This window comes from Dasypus novemcinctus, chromosome 2 (genome assembly GCF_030445035.2).
Source record: "Dasypus novemcinctus isolate mDasNov1 chromosome 2, mDasNov1.1.hap2, whole genome shotgun sequence".
NCBI lineage: Eukaryota > Metazoa > Chordata > Mammalia > Cingulata > Dasypodidae > Dasypus > Dasypus novemcinctus.
This window is the reverse complement of record NC_080674.1, coordinates 122,363,624-122,383,517: the sequence shown is the minus strand read 5'-3', so window position 1 is coordinate 122,383,517 and position 19,894 is coordinate 122,363,624. Positions and strand designations below refer to the sequence as shown.

At 43.9% G+C, this 19,894-nt stretch overlaps 1 protein-coding gene across 12 annotated transcripts in view; it reads left to right on the top strand.

Moving 5' to 3' along the window:
• Nucleotides 1-8,878: 8,878 nt before the first annotated feature.
• SEMA6A (semaphorin 6A) overlaps nt 8,879-19,894 on the top strand; it is a 125,522-nt gene continuing 114,506 nt past the window's right edge. For 3 of the 12 annotated variants that reach the window (XM_058277489.2, XM_004467266.5, XM_004467267.5), the window contains exon 1: nt 8,932-9,809. The gene's annotated coding sequence lies outside the window, so the exon portion shown is untranslated. Of the gene's footprint in view, nt 9,810-19,894 lie in introns of all 12 variants that reach the window. The other 9 variants (XM_004467265.4, XM_004467263.4, XM_058277477.2 and 6 more) reach the window with 6 other exon arrangements.

Sequence of the window (19,894 nt, the reverse complement as noted above, 5' to 3'; positions counted from 1 at the left end):
GAAGTGGGAAATAAACACTTGGATGATTTTTGAGCAGAGGTGTGACGTGGTGTTAATGAACTAGTAACAGGATCATTCTGACTGCTCTTTTGAGACTAAATGGTAGTGAAGCAAGATCACCAGTAGGGAGACCAGTATGAGGCTACTGCAAAACTCCAGAAGAAAAAGACGATGGCTTGGACCAGTGTGATCCTGGTGGAGACAATAAATGGTCTGATTCTGGATAGAGTTTGAAGGTAGAGCCAACAGCATTTGCTTGTAAGTTGGATGTGACAAATGGGAAAAAGACAGGGGAAAACGATGATGCTGAGTTGTCGGTCTGAGCAGCTGGAAGGCTGGGGTTCCCACATGAGCAAGAGAAGCAATGTTGGTAAGTAAAGACCACTGCATCTGGGGTCACCTTCACCCAACACAACATTCTCATCTAGTTTATATGGTGTGTGTGTTTGCAGGAAACATAACAAAACACTTTGTAACACAAAGAACCCCCCCAAAAAAGTTATGTGTTTACTGAGGAATTAGCAAAAAGTGAAAATCCCCAAAGGCAAGAGAATCCAGGGGAAGAAAAGAAGAAAAAGTCAAACACTGATGTATGACAACTCAAAACTCCATTTTCGCAATCTGGTTACAGAGGGGTTACAATCTGGTTAGAAGGGTAAAGCAATGGTGAGGGGGAGGAAGGGTTCGGGACTTTGAAAAGTTTGCTTAAACAGAAAAGTTTAAAAGGCTATTGGAGAAAGGAAATGACTCAATTGCTTTGAGGCATGGAAAGAAAGAGAGAGGAACTATGAAGAAATCGAAGTGTGTGTTTTTCTAAGAGTCTTAATAATACACAGTTCACCATACAACATTTCTTAAGAAAACAGGTATGCAATCCAGTGTCCACATAGAAGAGGTGGCATTGGATTGGGAAAAGGGGACATAATGGACAAAGGGTATGGGGAAAGGCAGGAAGAGATGAGAGGTGGAGGCGTCTTCGGGACATGGAGCTGCCCTGGATGGTGCTTCAGAGGTAATCACCGGACGTTGTAAATCCTCACAGGGCCTACTTGATGGAATAGAGGAGAGTATGGGCCATGATGTGAACCAATGTATATGAGGTGCAGAGGTGCCCAAAGATGTACTTACCAAATCCAATGGATATGTCATGATGATGGGAACGAGTGTTGTTGGGGGGGGGGAGAGGGGGGGTGGGGGGGTGAGGTTGAATGGGACCTCACATATATATTTTTAATGTAATATTATTACAAAGTCAATAAAAAATAAAAAAATTTAAAAAAAAAAAAAAAAAAAAGAAAACAGGTATGTTTTCAGTTCAAATGTTAAAATGTAATATTCTAGTTAATATTATTAACTACCTGCCTATAAATAAAGGTGCATTTGAGAGTTTTCACAAAGAAACTGACATCATTTGTTCCATGTCTTAAATTTTGGTGACATATTGATTGAACCATCTCAAACTTTTGGGAAGTACCAAACTATAGGTTATTTATTTAAAATGTAATATTTAAGCTCATTTGAACTTAAAAGTTAAATCTGAAAATGCTCAACCTTAACTGGCTAAGTGTCATCAGTGTTATTATAGGGCAGTTAACAAGAGACTTGTCCCAGGTACAAAATCCAAAGTCAGGTTAAGACATTAGGGGACCTCCCCACTGTGGGAGACTCATTTTTCATGATACATTCTTTTAAATACTTGAAGTTTTTGCTATGTGCAAGTATTACTTTTAATGTGATAAAATAAAATTTAAAATAAAAAGTGAAAAAAAAAAAGACATTAGGGAACCATCATTATATTTTATAATTATATAGAGTGAAGTTTTCAAAGGATAATTTTCTATTCAACAATGCTATTTTTTAGACTTCATTAAAATATCTACCTTCTTTAGCTCCAAGTATATTATTTTTAGTTAAAATATATTCATTGTACACAATTATTCAGCCTAAGTTTAGATTTTTAAAGCAACTGTCTTGTTTTATATTTTTTGATGTTAAAGTAAACAAAATACCCTTAGTAGTCTCCATTTCTCTGGTTATAAAATTACCGTTAAACACACATTCATTATAAGCAGCCTGGAAAAAGTCTTTCGGTTGATATCAGTATAGTGTTTTCTCACATAATATCAAAACTAGAATTGGGATGAATTTAAACATAATTTTATATTTAAGCTCACATGCCAGAACAATTCCCACTTGTAGCAGGCCTTCCACTACCTGCAAGCAAAAGTCTTGAAAACAGTTATCAAAAACAAGGATATTTTAATGTTCATTACTCTTTTGGCCAAATAGTAAATTCCAAGGTTGTATTTAATTATCTGGTTTATCTGGTTATGAAAAGTATAAATTACCTTTAAGTAACTACATTTTTTACACATTCATACCCAAGAATGTATTAGGTATAAATATTAGTAAGAGGGGCAATTAAAAGAAATTATGTTGAAACAGAAAGATGAAAATAAGGTTAAAGACCATCTTTGCTCTGTATTATGTAACTAAAGTCTTCAACTAAGTGTAAAGACTTTTTGTGGAGGAAAAAAAAAATGGGGTTCTGGTTTACTTAACATCTATTGTTCATTCATTACCTTATTTCTAATCTACCATTCTCTTAATTTCCCAAACAATAACTTGATATCAGAAGTGAATGGAGCCAACTTCACTGTGGTACAGTAGAATGATTGTTACACATTGGGGGTGGGGGGTGGGGGTAGATACCACCCATGAGCTATTCATGGAAGGGCAGACAGTAAATCACTGTTAGCAAACTCCAGCTTGCTGGGAGAGCCAGTCCCCGGAGAGCTTTTGCATTGTTCCCAGTGGATTCAAATTGCAGTTTTATCTCCTTCCACGGGTATTTTAGAGCTATATTTATATGCTTATTGCAGCTTATTTTCAAGCATCTTGTTTTTGTAATTGTGGTACTTTACTCATCACTTACATCTGTAAATCCTTTTTTTCCTCATTCACAAAGCAAATTAGACACTGTACGTTGAAGTTCTGTGTTGGAGGAAGCCTAGATTTTGTTCATCTTTAGAACTGGTACCTCAAAATAAGAAGGGTATAATATTTTTATAGTGTTTTTCCTTTTCATTTTAAGTGACTCTAACCCATCCAACAATGCATTTCTTTTCCTACTGAATCCTTGAAATAGAATTCATTGCATTCATTAATTCATCCCTTCATTTATTTACCAAGCCCTTATTCTGTGTCAGGTTCTGGACTAGGGTCTGGAGATACAAAAGAAACAGAGAGACCTCGCTTTAGGACTCAAGAAACTTCTCATCTAACAGGAATGAAAAGCATTCAACGAATAATTATGCAAAAAATGATTTAATTCTAGCTGATACCTGATATATACTATGAAGTAAATTTGCAGTGTTCTTCAAGAACACATAATGGGGGATTATGACCTATCCTGGAGTATCAGGAAGTCTTTCTTGAAGAAGGGACATTTAGGCTGAAACCTGAAGGATGAGTAGGAGTTAGCTAAGTAAAGATGGAGAAGGGAGAAAGGACAGTGCTCCAGACAGCATCATGGGAGCAGGTATGTAGTTTCAAAGGAGTGTGGAGCTTTCCAGGAACTGAAAACGCAGGCAATATGGCAGGAGAGAAATGGTAGGAGCATGACAGAGAGGTGAGACCAGAGAGGTACGCAAGGACCAAATCATGCACAGCCTTGAAGACCATATCAAAACGTGGGGATGCCAAGGGATACCTCTGAACTGCTTTAAGCAGGGAAGTGATGTGATCAGATATGCACCTTTTAAAGATCACTTTGGCGATAATTTGGGGAATGAACTGGAGAACAAGAGTTTAGAGAATATTATTTATGCTAATTTGGGGGGAAAACAATAAAAAATGCTGCTGTATATTGGTTCCAGATATACACACACACAAAAACATAGAGAAAATGATCTGTAAGGGTGCGCAGAAAACTCAGGGTAATTTTACCTATATAGAAATGGGGGGAATGGGAAAGACGGTGCTGATTGCAAGAGGTTAAGCTTTATCCACTATGTTTGAGTTCTTGAAACAAAGAAAGGAAAAAAAGATGACAAAATATTAACAGTTTTTAATTTTGGGTGGTAAAAACATGGCTGCTCACTATATTATTCTTTGAAAAAAAATTTTCATTTCCTCAAAAGGAAAAAAAGAAGTTAAGCAAAGGAGAGAAAGGTGGAAGGAGAACCAGGGGAGAATAGTATGTCTTAGAAGTCAAGAGCAGAGAGTATTTCACAAAGGAAGCCATGCTCACTGTTACTGAAAATGTGGATAAAATGAACACTTAAAAATGTCTCCTGGATTTAGTATCATGGACGCCATTGAAGACTTTAGCCCAAAGCTTGTCAGTGGATTGCTAGAAACAGAAATCAGACTGAGGAATGAGTTCGTGAGAGAGGAGGAAGTGGCAAGAGTGATTGTCAACAACTCTAGTGAAATTTGGCCTTGGAAGAAAGAAGAGAAAGGGGATAGCTTGAAAGAACTAGAGTGTTCAAGGAGGGCTTGTCTCCAAGATGAGGCAGGCTAAACCTTTTGTACATGCTGTCAAGAAAATACAGAAGGACAAGGGACCATAAGGCAGCTTTTGAAAATGTGTGAATGATCCAAAATACATGTGGGGAGCAGATGTAGCTCAAATGGTTGAGCACCTGCTTCCCATGTATGAGGTCCCAGGTTTGAATATGGGTACCTTCCTTGCATTTAAAAGAAAAGGAAAAAAAAAAGATGCTGCCTCCATCCTAAGAGGATAAGAGGATACTTAGGAAATGATGGATACAGAAGCAAAAAAGTTCCCCTCTTTTGGACTTATTTTTCAGAGAAGTAGGTGGCAAACTATGGAGGGTCAAAAATCTAGTTAGGGGAGAAAGTTAAAGGATGAGAGAAAGGGAAAATGATTGTGAGACAGTGTTGAGGGTCCAATTGAAACTGATAACTCTGAAAGTACAACTTGCCCTGATGTGTGACTGAATTTTTTTCTAGCAGATTTCAGTTGCCCAGTGAAAGATCAGAGAAGGCTGTTTGTATCCTTTAAGGCTGGCATCTAGTCAGATGAGCACGAGCAAAAGACAGAGGAACAAAGGAAATGAAGATTTTTGCAAGATAGAGATTGTCATTGTGAAGCAATGATTGTTAGAGGTTAGAGAAGGAAATGAGAGGAGGAAGTTGATAGAGAGTAGAGGGACCTATGGCCTAGAGGTCTTCATGAAATCAGACAGTGGGATCAGGGGGTGCATGAGCAAGCAAGAATGGAATGTCAAAATTAGAAGATGGAACCTTTTCTGATAATGATAAGGCCCAGCAGGAATCCTGAGAGTGGGTGACAGAGGGGAGTAGAAGAAAAAGGTAATGACAATGAAGACAAGAAATGGAGAATCCAGAGGGTTAGCCCGGCTTTCCTACAGACCATGGTACTCCCACAAATGGTGACAGCTGGTGGGACAGATAGGTAGATGGTATGCCTGGAGCTAAGTCTTTGAAAAGTGGGGTAAGGTGAGGTCTGTGAATGATTTCACCTATGTGTTTGGGAAGCACAAGCCTCCCAAGGTCTGAGAGGTTTCAAGAGGGTGAGAAATGATCTGAAAGCAGTATGAGAAGCAAGGAGGACACTAGCCTCACTTCTCAACACTGGTATAAAGAGGGAGAATAAACAGCCTGCACCAGGAAAGCCGGGGAAAAGCAGTGTGTTAGGGTGCAGCCAGGATTCAGTGTGACAGTGATTCTCACCTCCCGGTTGGACATACATATTTTTAAAATGCCCATGCCCAGGTTCCACTGCAGCCTAATAAATCAGAATCTCTGGAGCCCCAAGATTAGTGTTACTTAAAAGTTCCCCAGGTGATACGAACATGCAAATAGAGTTTACAACCACTGATTTAAGGCAAGGAGTTGGAGAGAACTTTGGAGCAGGGATGGAGGGCACAGATTCAGTTCATGATTATGATTAGTAAGTTCCCAGATGAACAAACTGCGTTCCCCAAGCATCCCCCCATGAATTCACACCCACAGGGAGCTGCGTGGCTGCACCAGCAGATCCTTCGGTGGTCTCTCCTTGTCTCCCAAGTTTGCTTCTCCTCTTTGTCTTAAAGCAGAGATTCTGATCAAATAGAAGTGAACTCTAAAAGGATCCTGGGTGAATTTCCCTTTCTCTTTATTTTAACCTTCCACACTTTTCCAGATGATTTGGGGAAAGTGGGTGTTGTCAGATAAGCCTTTCTTGGAAGGGAGTCATTAATGGGCAGTTCTGGGGCCAGACCCAATCTCTGACACAAGGCAAGCCACTTCTTTCCTCCAGTGCCTCAATCTGACCCCTGTAAAATGTGGTGACAGGAGTCATGAGGAGGATGACAGGGTGATATCAACACTAGTTAACACTTCCAGAGCAGTCAGTGCCAGGCTGTAGCCTCTCCCTTTACCCAAAGCATCTCACTTAATCCACATAAACCCTGGGAAGTGGGTAATATATGAATCTGCTTTCACGGGTGAGTACACTGGGGCTCCAGAGAGATAAGAGACTTGCCCAAGGTCACCAACTGGTAAGTAACCTAACCACAGAGAGTCCAGACGCCAATGTCTTAATCACTCTACTCCGTGCCACTTAACTACAAAAACCTTTAACAACTTTCCTTTTGGTTCTAACACTCTGTGATTCTTTAACTCCCATTGGCTTTCTTTCCCTGAAGGGATGAGGTAAATCGCAGACTTCAAAGGCTCTGGAGGGACAGCGGTTTTACTGAAAAGTTGAGGCAGAAGTCTGGGAGTAAGTAGGCGAAACACATAAGTGGAAATGACTTCATGAAGTTTCATTGGGCAGCCTCCCCACAGGTGCTCCCCGGAGGGCTTCGGGAGAGACACAATAGCTGCCTTTTCTTCCAGCTCCGGGAGCATCTCTTGCTGGCAGGTGGAAATGTAATCTCACGTGGTCAGAATGGTGGGCGCCTATTTGGATGGTCAGATTTCAGTATCAAGTAATTGCCAGGAAGATTCTGGGTGGTATTTCTTCGCTGGGGAAAGTAAATTCAAATTCTTTTCTTCTTGTACTCTATAATTTTTAATTAGGTAAATTTAATCTCTCACTTCTCGGCTCAGCGTTCCTGCAAATTAAACACCCAAGTACAAATAATGAAAATAATTTCCCTTTAAAAAATATCCCATAACTCGATGTGGGGCATTGCCAATATATCCATAAAGCAAACAAGACAGCTTAATTGTTTGTTTCTCCAAGGGAAGGAGCTAAACCCGGAATTAATTTGGTTCAGCCTGTGAAACAATTCGTTTGCTCTGCCTAATTCTGCCAATTAAAGAACTTTTCCCAGACACAATTAGCATGTAAATCAGCGGCGGAGAGAGAAAGGCCGGGGCGACCCGGCGGGGCGGAGGTGTGGGACACAAAACCCAGGTTGACCCCCGGCTCGTACGGGACCTGCCGTCCCCAGCGGAAGGCTGGGTGTTAAAGAGCGCAGCAGAGGATGGAGCCGTCGGGGCCCGCCAGCGCCCTTTCCCCGGACCCCGAGGGAATCGGGGGGAAAGCCTGGAGCTGGCCCCCACCCAGCCCGCCGCGGCGCGCAGCCAAGCCCACCGCCCCTGAGGCTGCTCTCCCCGCGAGTTCTACGGGGCCGCAGGGGCTGCGCGCGCACCTAGGGCCGCGCCCCCCGCCACCTTCTGCCTGGTGCGGCTTCAGCGCGAGAAAGGTGGGGATAGCGGCCCCTGCTGGCAGCTCTGGCGAACAACCTCCCTGGTGACTTTCCTCCTTAACCATTCTCTACCTTTTCCAGGGGGGTTGTGGAAAATAAAAGGGGGAGGGAGTGGCGGGATGTTGTCGCGTGTGCAGTATTCTTCGTGAGCACTCTTGAGCAGACTTCGTACTTATCTGTACGTAACCTGGGGGATCGTGGACTTAATAGTGCCACTAGCCCCAATCAGGGAACAGGCACAGTTCTAATGTATCCATCTGAGGACACTGGTCTAAGTGGGAATGAAACCCCAATCTCTCTCCGCGCTTGTTTTTCTCGCCGTAAAAACTGCTCCGAGAACCGCTTGGCCGCCGGTGTTACTTTCTTTAAAGGCTGTCTCTCCCGCAGCCGCCGTCCGCGAAGTCCACTTGGGGAGCCGCTGCTGCGACGAGCAGTTGATTTTTACGCGGTGCCGAGGGCGCGGTGGGGAGCACGAGCAAACCCAGGAGAGGGGCATGGCGTGGCCTGACGAGTTGGCACAAGCCTGTAACTGCAAGCCTTCTTGGCTATTGAAAGTTCCTGCGCTGGAGGAAGGCGATGTTTGCCATTCGTGTAATCCGAACAATAGAGCCTGGGAAATAGTTGCGATTTTCTTCTTCCACCAAGATGATGGGCTCTCATTGGAATTGTTTGCGTCTTGTTTTCGGAGTTATCTGTCTCTTAGAACAATCTACACACTCTTGGCTTTAAAACAGGCCGTCACCGCTGTTGTCAATAACACCGTTCCTGTGCTGTAGGTTGCTTACTTAATACGCCTTATTACCGTGTGTACATGGTTAACTAAAATCTGTGTTCTTAGCTTCGAAGTGTATTTTGAACCGTACCAGCTTCTACCCAATTCATCTGGGTGCGTAGAGCGTCCATCACTCTGGAATCTACCTCTTGATACAGTAATCAGAATTTGAAAGGCTCACCATTCACTTGCCCTCATCCTTTAAAACTTTTCCATTTAAGAAAATCGATGAAAAAATTCTTTCTTGTAATTCGCTCCTGCACTACGTCTATTTTTATTTATTTATTTTTATTTGGCAGGGCTCAGCAATGCTGTCCGGGATCCCCGCCCTCCCCCCCTCCTTGCTAGAGCAGATGCAGGGGTGGGGGTGGGGGGGCAAGGGCCGGGCTCCAGCCGGAATCGCCCCCGCAGGGACCTCGGCGGAGCGCTGCGCGGGCCGGGGAATCCTGGTGGAGGGAAGCAGCGCCGGCCAGTCCGTCCAAGGCTTCACCTGCAGTCACACGGCGTAGGTTCTCCCTCCCTTTCGCCTCGCTCACTTGCACTCACACACACACACACACACTACTGCTATCGTTTGGGTCGGAGGAGACGCCAGCCAAAGGAGGCGGGGTTGCAGGAAGAGAGTCCGCTTTGCGTAATCCAGTCCGGGACTTGACTCCGCCCGGGAGCGGCGGCCTCTCGGGTGACAGAAGAGTAGTGAGCTGCACGGGGTGAGGCTGCAGCCAAGTCCGCTCCCCGCGCACTCGGCTGCCCAGGCGCTCGGGAAGCAGCAGCGGCGATTCTCCGCGGGGCCGACAGTCCGCGATGCCTGCTTAGGAGCGTGCGGCAGCGGCCAGCATCACCACACCCGCGGCACCGCGCTCCTGGCTGCAGAGCGCGGCCAGAGCCGCGCACCCCTGCTAGAGCCCCCACCCTGTCCCTAGCTCTGAAATGACTTGTTAATCGGCGGAGAACCACCTAGGGGACTCACCGGAGTGGATTTCAAGTGGAATTTGGATTTGGGGAAGAGTTTCTTGAACATTTACCCCCTTTCTTGTTGGTTTTCTTCTTTTCTTTTCTTTTTTTTTTTTTAATTTTTCTTCTTCTTTCTTTCTTTCGGCTTCTTCTTTGCTTTTCCCTACTCTTCCTGTCCTTGGAGATGAGCACAGCGCATTTGCATCCTGGAAAGTAGTCGTCGCCACTATTGCCCCCAAAGAGACAAGCACACATGTAGGAATGACAAAGGCTTGCGAAGGAGAGCACAACTCGCGGCCCGGAGAAATCCCCTCGATAATGGATTACTAAATGGGATACACGCTGTATCAGCCCGCTCCGAGCCCCGGTCGCTTCCCTGTCGATGCACCGAAAAGGTACGACCCGGGCGCCCCGGCGCGCCCCACCTCCCAAGCGATTCGGCTTCAGCGTGCGGGTCGCGGGCCGCGAGCTGTAGTCTTTGTGGTGCCTGCATTTTATTTTGTCTCGTGTCCCTGTCTTCTGAGCGTTGCTCGGCTCTGGGGAAGCCAGTCGTGTTCCCTGTCCGCCGCTCCTCTCCTCCCTGCGCAGCAGAGACGGCTGGGCTGCCTGTCGCTAGCTTCCCCACCCGCGTCGCGCCGCGCACACACCCGGCGCCGCCCGGGACCGCGACGGCACGAATGGCCGCCGGGCCCGGGTTTGTGCGCGCAGGTTGAGGATTGGGGGACTGGTCCTCACTCTTGGGCCAGCAGAGAGCCAGCAGAGCTGCCCCGAGAGGTTAGGATTCTCGGAAGCGCCCTGTCCCGGTGCCGAAGGCAGAGTATGGGGTTCTGCCATCTGAAGCTGGAGGGGGTTGGGTGGAACCGCTCTTTAGTCGCCCAACGCCGGATTGGGTTCTAGGGTGGGGAGAAGGGGTCCCACGGAGACCATGGGGAGGCAAGAGAATCTTTTGTTTTCCTCGCTGGCTCTGGGTTGACCTTCGTGGAGTGAGGGAAACTTCTAATGGCACTGGCACTCACGCGCCCTGCCTCTTGATGATATTCAGGCTCTTGTGACCACTGGCACCAGAGGCTCCGGGCTTTGTTTACTCGACTGAGAGTACCCAAGAACGGCCGCCGGTGTGGCTGGCGCCCCCGCCCAGGATCCTGTATGCCGTCGCAGCTCCATTTCGGGCAGCGAGGGCTCTGGTCGGCACCGCTGCGTCCCCTTCAAGCACACCACCCACCACGCCGGGGCAGGCTCCCGCTGTGCCCTCCTCCGGGATCTGCAAGGTCTCTTTCTGCAAAGAAGATGTCCCGGGAGGGGGAAGGGTGGGAAGACTAGGTAAGAGAGTGCCCGTGGTTTGCCACCCAGACGGGTTCTTTCCTGGCTCCAGGATCTGGATGTCCCGACTCATGGTTGCGTCAGGAGCACTGGCTCCCGGGCAGGTGGGCGCACGGGAAGCAAGCCCGGTAATGTCCACCCACCCTGCCTGACCCTGCTGGAGTGGAAAGTGTCTCTTCCCCAGGTTCTCCGCTCTTTTCTCAGCTCCCAAGTGTGGCACTCGGTACAAAGTAGGATCTTCGGGCTCGCGTCTTCTCCCAAGACCCGGTCAGCTCTAGGAGCGGTCCGGGATATGCGGGTATCGGGAAAGGAAACTGGACTCCACTGTCTTTCCCGCTACCTCTCCGCCCCTCAATCCAGCACACTCCGCCCCCCTCCCCCGCCCCACCACCCAGGTCACCCGCTCAGGCGCTTCTGGAAAGTTTCTCTGAAAGCCCGGGGCAGCGGGCAACACCCGGAGTGGGGCTCGACAAGTGCATCCTGCAGGAAATTCGACCCGGAGGGAAGCTGGCTGGCAGTCTAGGAGGAGGCGAGAAGCGAGGTGCCGGTTCGTTGGAGAGTGGCGTCCCTTATCCCGCGGTCTGCTCGGTGGGGGTCGCAGCGAAACACTTGGGAAACCAGTCTCCCAAGCATTTGGGGAAGGGAGGGGGCGTGGGACATGTAGGGGCAGGACTGGGAATGTTGGTGCGGCCACTGTGGAAGGAGGCTGGCGTACCGGTGCGTGTGTACACAGGCCGGGGCTCGCTGGTTTGCAAGTAATGAGCTCCAAGTGTAACATCCGGAGCCTTCTGCAGCCCGAGCGCTGTTTTCCAGCCGGCCAGTGTCCAGGGAGGTGCCCAGAAGGGCCAGGTCTGCGTGAAGCTGGGAGGCAGCCAGAGACTGGTGGCGCTGTCTTCCCAGCCTGGGCAAGCACCCCCAGTGGCGGCCTCCGGCCCATATCACAGAGGGCAGCCTGCCCGCTTCTCCTGGTGTACGGAAGAAAGGTGGAGTTGCGGCGGCCAGGCGTAGGCACAATGGGGTCCCTCTCTGCTTATGCTTGATGGAAATAAAGTTGCTACAGAATGCGATCCGTGGAAAGATTTAAGATATAGCGCTAACTCACTCCCACTTGTATGCACAACTTTTCTTTCCCTCAAATCAGAATAGCCATTTAACCCAGTGGCAATACTTAACCAGCAGGTCTCAGAAAAGCTATTTAATCCCCCCAGGGCTGTTTTTTAAGTCTTTCACCGTAGGAAACCCAAGTACCTTTGCCTTGCCTTCCTTTAATCCTAATAATTGTTGTTCTTTCCGTTAGACACACATTTTGGACATCAAACCCATGGTCTGTCAGGCTGATAGCAGGGGACCTTGGTTCTTCCAGATAAATGAATTCTAGAATCAGATTATTTTCTAAAAGTAAAGGCGCCTGTGCCCAATTCTGAATGAAAATACCTTACTTTTTTACATCTTATCCAAATGGTTACCAGAGGTCAAGATAGCAAATATTTTGTATGGTTCTTTATTACCATGCATGGAACAATTTTATGATTTACAGTAGCTTTGATTAAACTACTAGAGGCACCAAAGTTAATTATTAACATAACCTTAAATACAGTGGCAGAACCGTGTCTCCACCTATTAACCTAAACTATCTGTTAAAAATAATTGCACTAGCTATTTGAGTTTGGTTGAGCCATGCTTATTTATATGGTAACTTTAATTTGAATCTTGAGAAAAGCCCCACTCCCTGTTGTTTTCCTGGTTATGGGGCATTTTTGAATGAAGCACTTTGAGAAACAATCTGAAAGCAGAAAAGAGTGAATATCAGATTAATTTTATTGCTTTTGGGTAATATGTCTTTTTCAACTTCCTGTAAAGAAGCATTCTAGTACACATTTCTTATTTACAGTTTTTGGAGGGTGACAGTCTTCCCAAAGTATTATGCTTTCTAGTCATGTGTTATAGAAGTATAGCCACATTCTCAATAATATGAGTGTTAAGTAGGCACCCAAAATTAATATCTCAGGAGCTATCTGCAGAATATATTTTTTCATTAGGATAAAACACATAGGTTTAAATAAGTTGAAAATTTATTAGAACCAGTGTTAAATGGTTAAATAAGTTCACATTTGTGCACTTAGAGTGGATGTGTTTCTTTTTCCTATGGTAAAAAATCTATGCCTTCCATTAAGTGCTTATTATAAACTGGCAATGAGTACAACTTTTACATATATAACATACACACACACACACACACCTCAAGTTCTTTTAAAAGCTAGTGTGTATTTTCCCCATCATTGAAAAATACATTATTTGCATTTTGATGAGGTGGGTAACATTGAGACTAGTGAAGATGAGTGGTTTGAATCAGAAAGATAGCAACAATTAAGAATACTAACATCATTGAATAAAAGTAAAGCACCCAAGTCATGAACGTGTCTTAAATTCAAAATAAATACTCAGGTTTAAAAAGTAAACGAGTGATTGTGAACTTCCATGTGAAAAGTAGGTAAAATATTGTTTTGAACAGGGAGATTGGTAAGTCAAATATTTTACTATGTATATGTAAGTGGTTCAACTCTTTTCAGAGCAGAAGAATGGCGATGGGAGAAAAAGTTTTTTAGGAACTAGATTGCCAAGAGCTAATATATTCTCCCATCTTATTTGTTTGCAGGAAGGAATCACAGAACAAGCCAAACTAATTGCAAAAGCTTTAATTAGGCATCTGCCATTTGCAGCAGTGTAATGTTTAGGAAAGTCTGTGTATATCCCTGCGTGTATCTCTGAGCTGCCCGCCTCCACCCATCCCCACACACCCTCCTTTAGGTTTAGATAATTTATTGTCCTACCCAAAGAGTGGGTGTTCTTTACCATATTTACTTAGGAGCTCTGTATTTTGGCAGCCATATAAGTAGGCCTGGCCCCAAGAAGGTGAAATCTCTGGGCCCCCCAACATTATTGCCTCCCATTCTCTTGGGGTGCACTGGAGCCAAATTGTCCCTGAAACAGTTCTATTCCAGTATGAAGGCTTTTCTCATCTGCCTTAAAATGTGGCTTCAAGAACAACTAAGCTATTCTCTGCTGGCAACCACATGGTTGCCTCTTGGGGATACGGTACGTAGGGAAGAGAGGGAGGCATTTAATCCCTTTGAAATGGGCAAAGAAGATGTCATACCACACAAACCTCAAGGGGAGAAGGGAGTTCAGGACTAGTTCTTAGCATGGGACTATTACAGTATAATATACACAGGGGTATCTTGCTTTGTGAAACAGATGAAGTCCTGGAAAACTACTGTTTTGTTAGAATGATTCTAATTGCACTGATGAAGAGTATCATAAAAAATACTGCCAATATGCTGATGATTCCCAAGTAACCTCTCTTAGACATCCTAAATATCCAAATGTCTCCTGGGGTAGGTAGCTCCTTTTGGATCCTACAGACATCTCACACTTAACATGGTCAATGCCTATTTCTGGATCTTTATCCCAAAATCTGTGCATTTTATAATCACAGCCATCTTGGTAAATGGTAGGTCTGTCCTTTGAGTTGCTTGTGCCTCAAAACTTGAGTTATCCCAGACTTTACTCTTTTCGATGCCCACAGGCTTGCTGGGTAAAATGGTTGCTGGCCCCACCCTCAGAATGCAGGCTGACTTCCTCCAGAACTCACCACCTCACCTTGTCCCAGCCACAGTCCTCCCTTGCTGAGTTGTTAAGCCGCCAACCCTGCTTCTGCTCTTGGCCCCCTGCAGTCTTTTCTTAGCACTGCATCCCAAGTGATCTTTAAAGCTAAGGCAGACCAGATAATCCTTGCCACGGTTTATGCCCCCACATGACCTGCGCCTCTCTGATGTCCACTCCTTCTTGGGCTTTCTTGGCTATGATTTACTCAGGGTCCTTTGCGCTTGCTCTTTCATGGCTTGGGAGAGTCTTTCCCCAGCTATCTGCATGTTCTGCTCCCCACTCTCTTTAGGGCTTTGCACAAATGCCACTTTCTCAGTGAAGCTTTTTCTGATCAGTCTATCTGCTTCACACTTTCCCCCCTGCACTCTCTACCTGCTTGACCTGTCTCATTTTTCCCCTTAAAGCTTACCACAGTCTGACATACTATATGTTTTCCTTGTTTATGTTCTCTCTTCTCCCACTAGAACTTGAGGCCATGAGGCTAGGTATTTTTATGTTTTCTTCACTGCTTTATCTTCAACACCTAAAATCATGCCTAGGACAGCAAAGACTTATATAACGAATATTTGTTGAGTGAATGAAGGAAGGGAGGAAAAAAAGGAAAAGTGGATCTTTTTGCAAACAACTAGTCACTATTTTGTGTTTTTTGTCTGCCCTTGTTTTTTGTCTACCCTTGTTTTTCTGTTATGTTTTTGTTCAATGAACTACTCCTCTGTGTGCAGGAGTATGTGTGTGTACTCTCCTCCATGCACAAAGGAGTATGCCTCATGCACCATTAGTGGAGCATTCACTGTGGGTTGTTTTCTCAGTCTTGGTGATAGATTTCAGCCTGTTCATTCCCACACTCTCACCCAGTCCCCTTCTGTGGCCAAGAGCACACATCTGTGAGACACCTGGTTGAAACTGGAGGAAGTCTGAGTTAGGTAAAATCAACTTGCCAAGAAACAGTGCTAGGAAAACAGCCAGCATTTATGGGGTTTGAGCTTTTGACCCTGTCCTCATTTGTTCTGCATCCTAACTGCTGGCCACAGATCCTTCTTGCTTTTTGGAGTTTGCTATTAGTAATCTTTAAAATTCAACTTTCCATGAGGAGAAAACAGTATGCGTGTTAACTCATGCTTCTGCCCTATACCAGCACAATGGTAGCTGCTATTCAAGGGCCTGCACTTGAAGTCCAATACCTGGACAAGCCTCTTAACCTCTCTGAGGCTGCATTATTTGATATAAACATTGTGAACAGCAATAACTTTCCTGCCTTGTAGGATTGTTGGAAGAATAATATGAAACCATGGATGTGTATATATTTGGCAAAATATAAAATGCACTCTGGAAATTTGAAAAGTTCTGAAGCTAACTCCCTCTCTCCTCCCTATCCCAGTTCCCGGGTGTGCCAGAGACCCTACTTCAGAGCCTTCTAAAACATGAAAGAAAGATTATATTCTTCTGATATAGTTTGAATGTAAACCATATCATGAAATTAAAATAAGATCCTCAAAGTCATTGAACATGCACAATCAATGTAGAGCATGGATGGTAGCTTTATCAATCAGAATGCCAACCATGTCAACCATGGGTTTGCAGTAAAGCCATTAAATAGGGCAGGGGCACAGAAGTGGTACCGTGCCAGGCATTATTTAACACATAAGAGAATTGTTCTTGTTCAATTAGGTTTTGAAATTGTTCACGTCAATATAAAACATTAATGCAGAAGATCACACATGTTAATGTGAACTGGAAGGAGTAGGGGAGAAGTTTTGATTTTTGCTAAGACAAAGGCAAACACACGGATTGTGTGGAATAGGGTTTATCAATATAGAAGGATTGTCAGAGCATGTTATGTGCTGAAGACAGTGCTGGGGTCACGCTTATTAGGCGGACATACTTGAATTGACACCCTTTTTTTTTTGCCATTTACAAAGAATCTGACTTTTTGCCAGTTATTTAACTTCTCTGCCTCATTTTCCATTTGTAAAATGGTAGTATGATAATAATGTTTTGGTTGTTAGGAAGATTAAATGTGATACTGTATGTAAAATGCATAGCACAATGCCTGGCACACAACAATATAAGGCATTGTTTTTATTTGGGTGACAATAGTCATGGAAACAATTTTGAAGAAGCAGACAGTGCTTTTGTGGGAGAGTACAAAAGGAAATGGCAATAAATCTGTAGTTTAACCAGGTGATGCAAAACAATCTTTGGACTGGAAATGAACATTCACACCAAAAACTGGTCATAGTGTCATGGGTTTTAAGCTGAGAAGCGTGTGAACGAGTCATTCATATGGGGAGAGGAGTGATGTTCTTTTCCTGATCTCGGAGGTTGACATGTCACAGCATGGAAGTAGAAAACACTATACAAATGAAGCAATGCATCAAAGAAGAGACCAAAGGATATTTGTTTTTAAAAAGTGATAATCACTTTTTAACATTTTAAAAGTAAAATACAGTCTGCACCCACTAAGGCTAACATTTAGGATATGAAACAGGGCATAATGACAGATCAAGGATGGGTTAAATTGATCCCAAGGAGCACACATGTTGGAGTTGAGAAGTTTGACTGCTGAACACGTCATCCAGGAGGCTGTGACTGGGATGTCTGCAGGAGAGTGCTTATGGTGGCCATGGACCTCCCCGTCACTCTTCCCTGGCCAAAGCCTGAAATCAACCTGGGGGAGCATGACTATCCACACAGAGAAGCAAGCCACTACTTTTGCCACCAAAGGTAGCAAATACTTGGCTGACCCCAGTGGAGATGGCATTTACTCCACTGACAGGTACACTGCTTACAAACCTTGAAATTTGATTCAAATGATGGTCATGCTGGTTCTTATCAGCGATAAAAAGCTAACTTCTAAAAGGCACAACAGAAGGGGAAATAAATTGATGTTATGGCCTGAAGTAACTCCACTGCAATTGTGTCTTCTAAGAGTCCTTCTATGGTTTAGAATTAGTTATTTTTATCTAAGGAAAAAAAGTTTTCTCTTAAATATTAAAGTAGAAAGGGGATGTAAAGGCAGCTGAATACATCAGCAATAACGTGTCCCCAAAACTGAAGGGCAGTGGTCCTTCGGAGCAGATGGCATGACTTTTGCTATGAAAGTCCACACAGCATTTAGTTCTGAGGCTTTTGTTTAATATAACTAGGCACTTTCTAGTGGTTTCCAACTAACCTACAATTGCCAGCTATAAAAAATTTAATTCCAAGAATCCATGCCAATCTGAAAATTTAGTAAAAGATTCTCTAAAATTGATGCTTTTCCATAGCGCTTTACCTCTCTCTTAGCCACTGTGCTCTCCCACATCTTTAAGACCAGTATTTGGACATAATTTGATTTGAAGCTTTTATACAACAAGACAGGATCTGGGATTAAACACAAGGGAAGCATGCCATTGGAAATTAACCTTTTAAGGAATGGGAAGAAATAAAGAATATATGAATTATTGCTCAATGTTGTGAGTTTCATAGACCAGCTTTTGGTGATGAATCCATTCTTCTTACCTTTTCCTATTCAAGATTCTTTCTTTAAGGAGAGTGTTCAGTCTTTTCATTAATATTGCAGCTCCTCCAGCACTGCCCCACCCCTCCCCCAGACTCCTGCTGTCCTTGAATGAGGAAACTGAGAGAATACTGATTGAGCTGATGAATGGCAATGTTCCATTCCTGAAAATGAAATGCTTTATGAAAAATTACATTCCACGAAAAAAAAAAAAAACAATCCAACAACTGTCCATCCTTTTTTCTACCCCAGAGGGTCACCTGACTCCATTCACATGTTTGGTTTTGTATGCATTTCTTCTTAGGCCTCAAATACCCAGTTGGAAAATCATTCCATTACACCTTTCACAGTTCTAAAAACGTGAGCATCTGAGTTCCTAAGAACATTCTCTGCCCTGCATAGTGAGAGATAAATAGAAACTAAATTGTTTACAGCATTCTAAACTCCAGTACATGTAGTAGAAGGGCAGTTGGGTTGATTTTTATGAGAAGAATACTTTTTAATGGTTTCCGCAATGGATTCCGTGCTAATTCTTCTTGCATTCATGAATGATGGCCCTAGCTAGACACTGTCGCTGGGATCTTCATCTATTAATCATGGAAGCTGCTTTCTTATTCGGTTGCCATAGTTTCAGTGCCTCAGATAGTGTTGGGGTGTCTTGGGAAAGGTTTGAGATATACTAGGGCTTGCAAGCCTTGCAGTTATTTTGGCAGTTGTGGTGCTCTGAAAGAACTGAAAACTGCTTCTCGTATAATTCAGTGCTGGATTAAAAGAGGCAACTTCTGAGAGTGTCTCCCTGGACCTTGTTATGTGCACATCCAGCTGATATTTACTCCAGGATTTGCTTCCTGCTCAGTCTTGCTGGTAAAAATACAGTCCAGGGGCTGATGTCATTTTCATCTTTCCACAAGAAAGCCAGGCGGTGCAAACTCTTCATTAAGGCTGTTCATAAATGTGTAGGTAAATGAGGGCATTCATGACTTGCTCAAAATTCAGTTTCATAATTTATTGTTGGCTCTGCAGATTCCGAAATAAAGAAAATGACATCACAGGTGTTGTGTGTGGTTTGTTTTTGGCAATGTAAACATTTAGAGCTTTACTTCAGATTCAGATCTTTAATTTTTTTTAGATTTGAGATACATTCCTGAGAAGCTAGAAACCAATTTACTCTCATTTGCAACAAAAGGATGACACTTTTTGGACCACAGTTCTACTGCTTTGCAGCTCTCGATTATGAGCATTTTTCCCCTTTCTTTGATAATTTTAATATTTTTGCTATTTTTTTTTTAGTTTTGTGACTGCAGGATTGATTAAGAAAAGCTTTCCAGTTGGGGATATATTATGTGATCCAGTCAAGAAAAGATTTGAGGGAGTAAATTGCTGCAAGAGGGAGATGCACACACTCCCATGATTTATGTGCTTCGTGTGTAATGCAGAACACAGCTTTCTTTTGTTAGGTAAATTTGGCGCTGTGTAACAGATACTGGTATACTTCTTAATGTTTGAATTCCCATTTCTCAAGTGGACTTTCAAGGACTCCTACCAGTCTAAGCCAAGCAATTTGACTCCTTTGTAGATTAAAACATAAAATAAAATATAATTTCACACTTGAAGCAAACAGTGCTAAATTCAGGATATGTAAGGTATCAAATGAAAATCGAGGCAGATTCAGAAAGAGAAAACCTTGAGTTTATTATAAATGTTACTAATCTAGAAAATTAGTCACTTTTTTTTTTTTTACTAGAAAATGACTAGTTTTTATTTCAGGGTGAGCTTCAAAGCAGCTGTTTTAAGTTTCTCCATATCTCGCCTGCCAAGTTTTTCATGTAAGATCAACAAGCATTTTTAATGCACGTGCCTATTATATCTGCCCCTCCCTTACCCAGCCACACTAAATGATTGATTTTAGAGGCCAATACTTTAAAGTAAATTAAAAGGATAACATGGCTTTAATTGCTACTGGCTTCACCAGGCTTCTGGGCACCGGAATTCCTT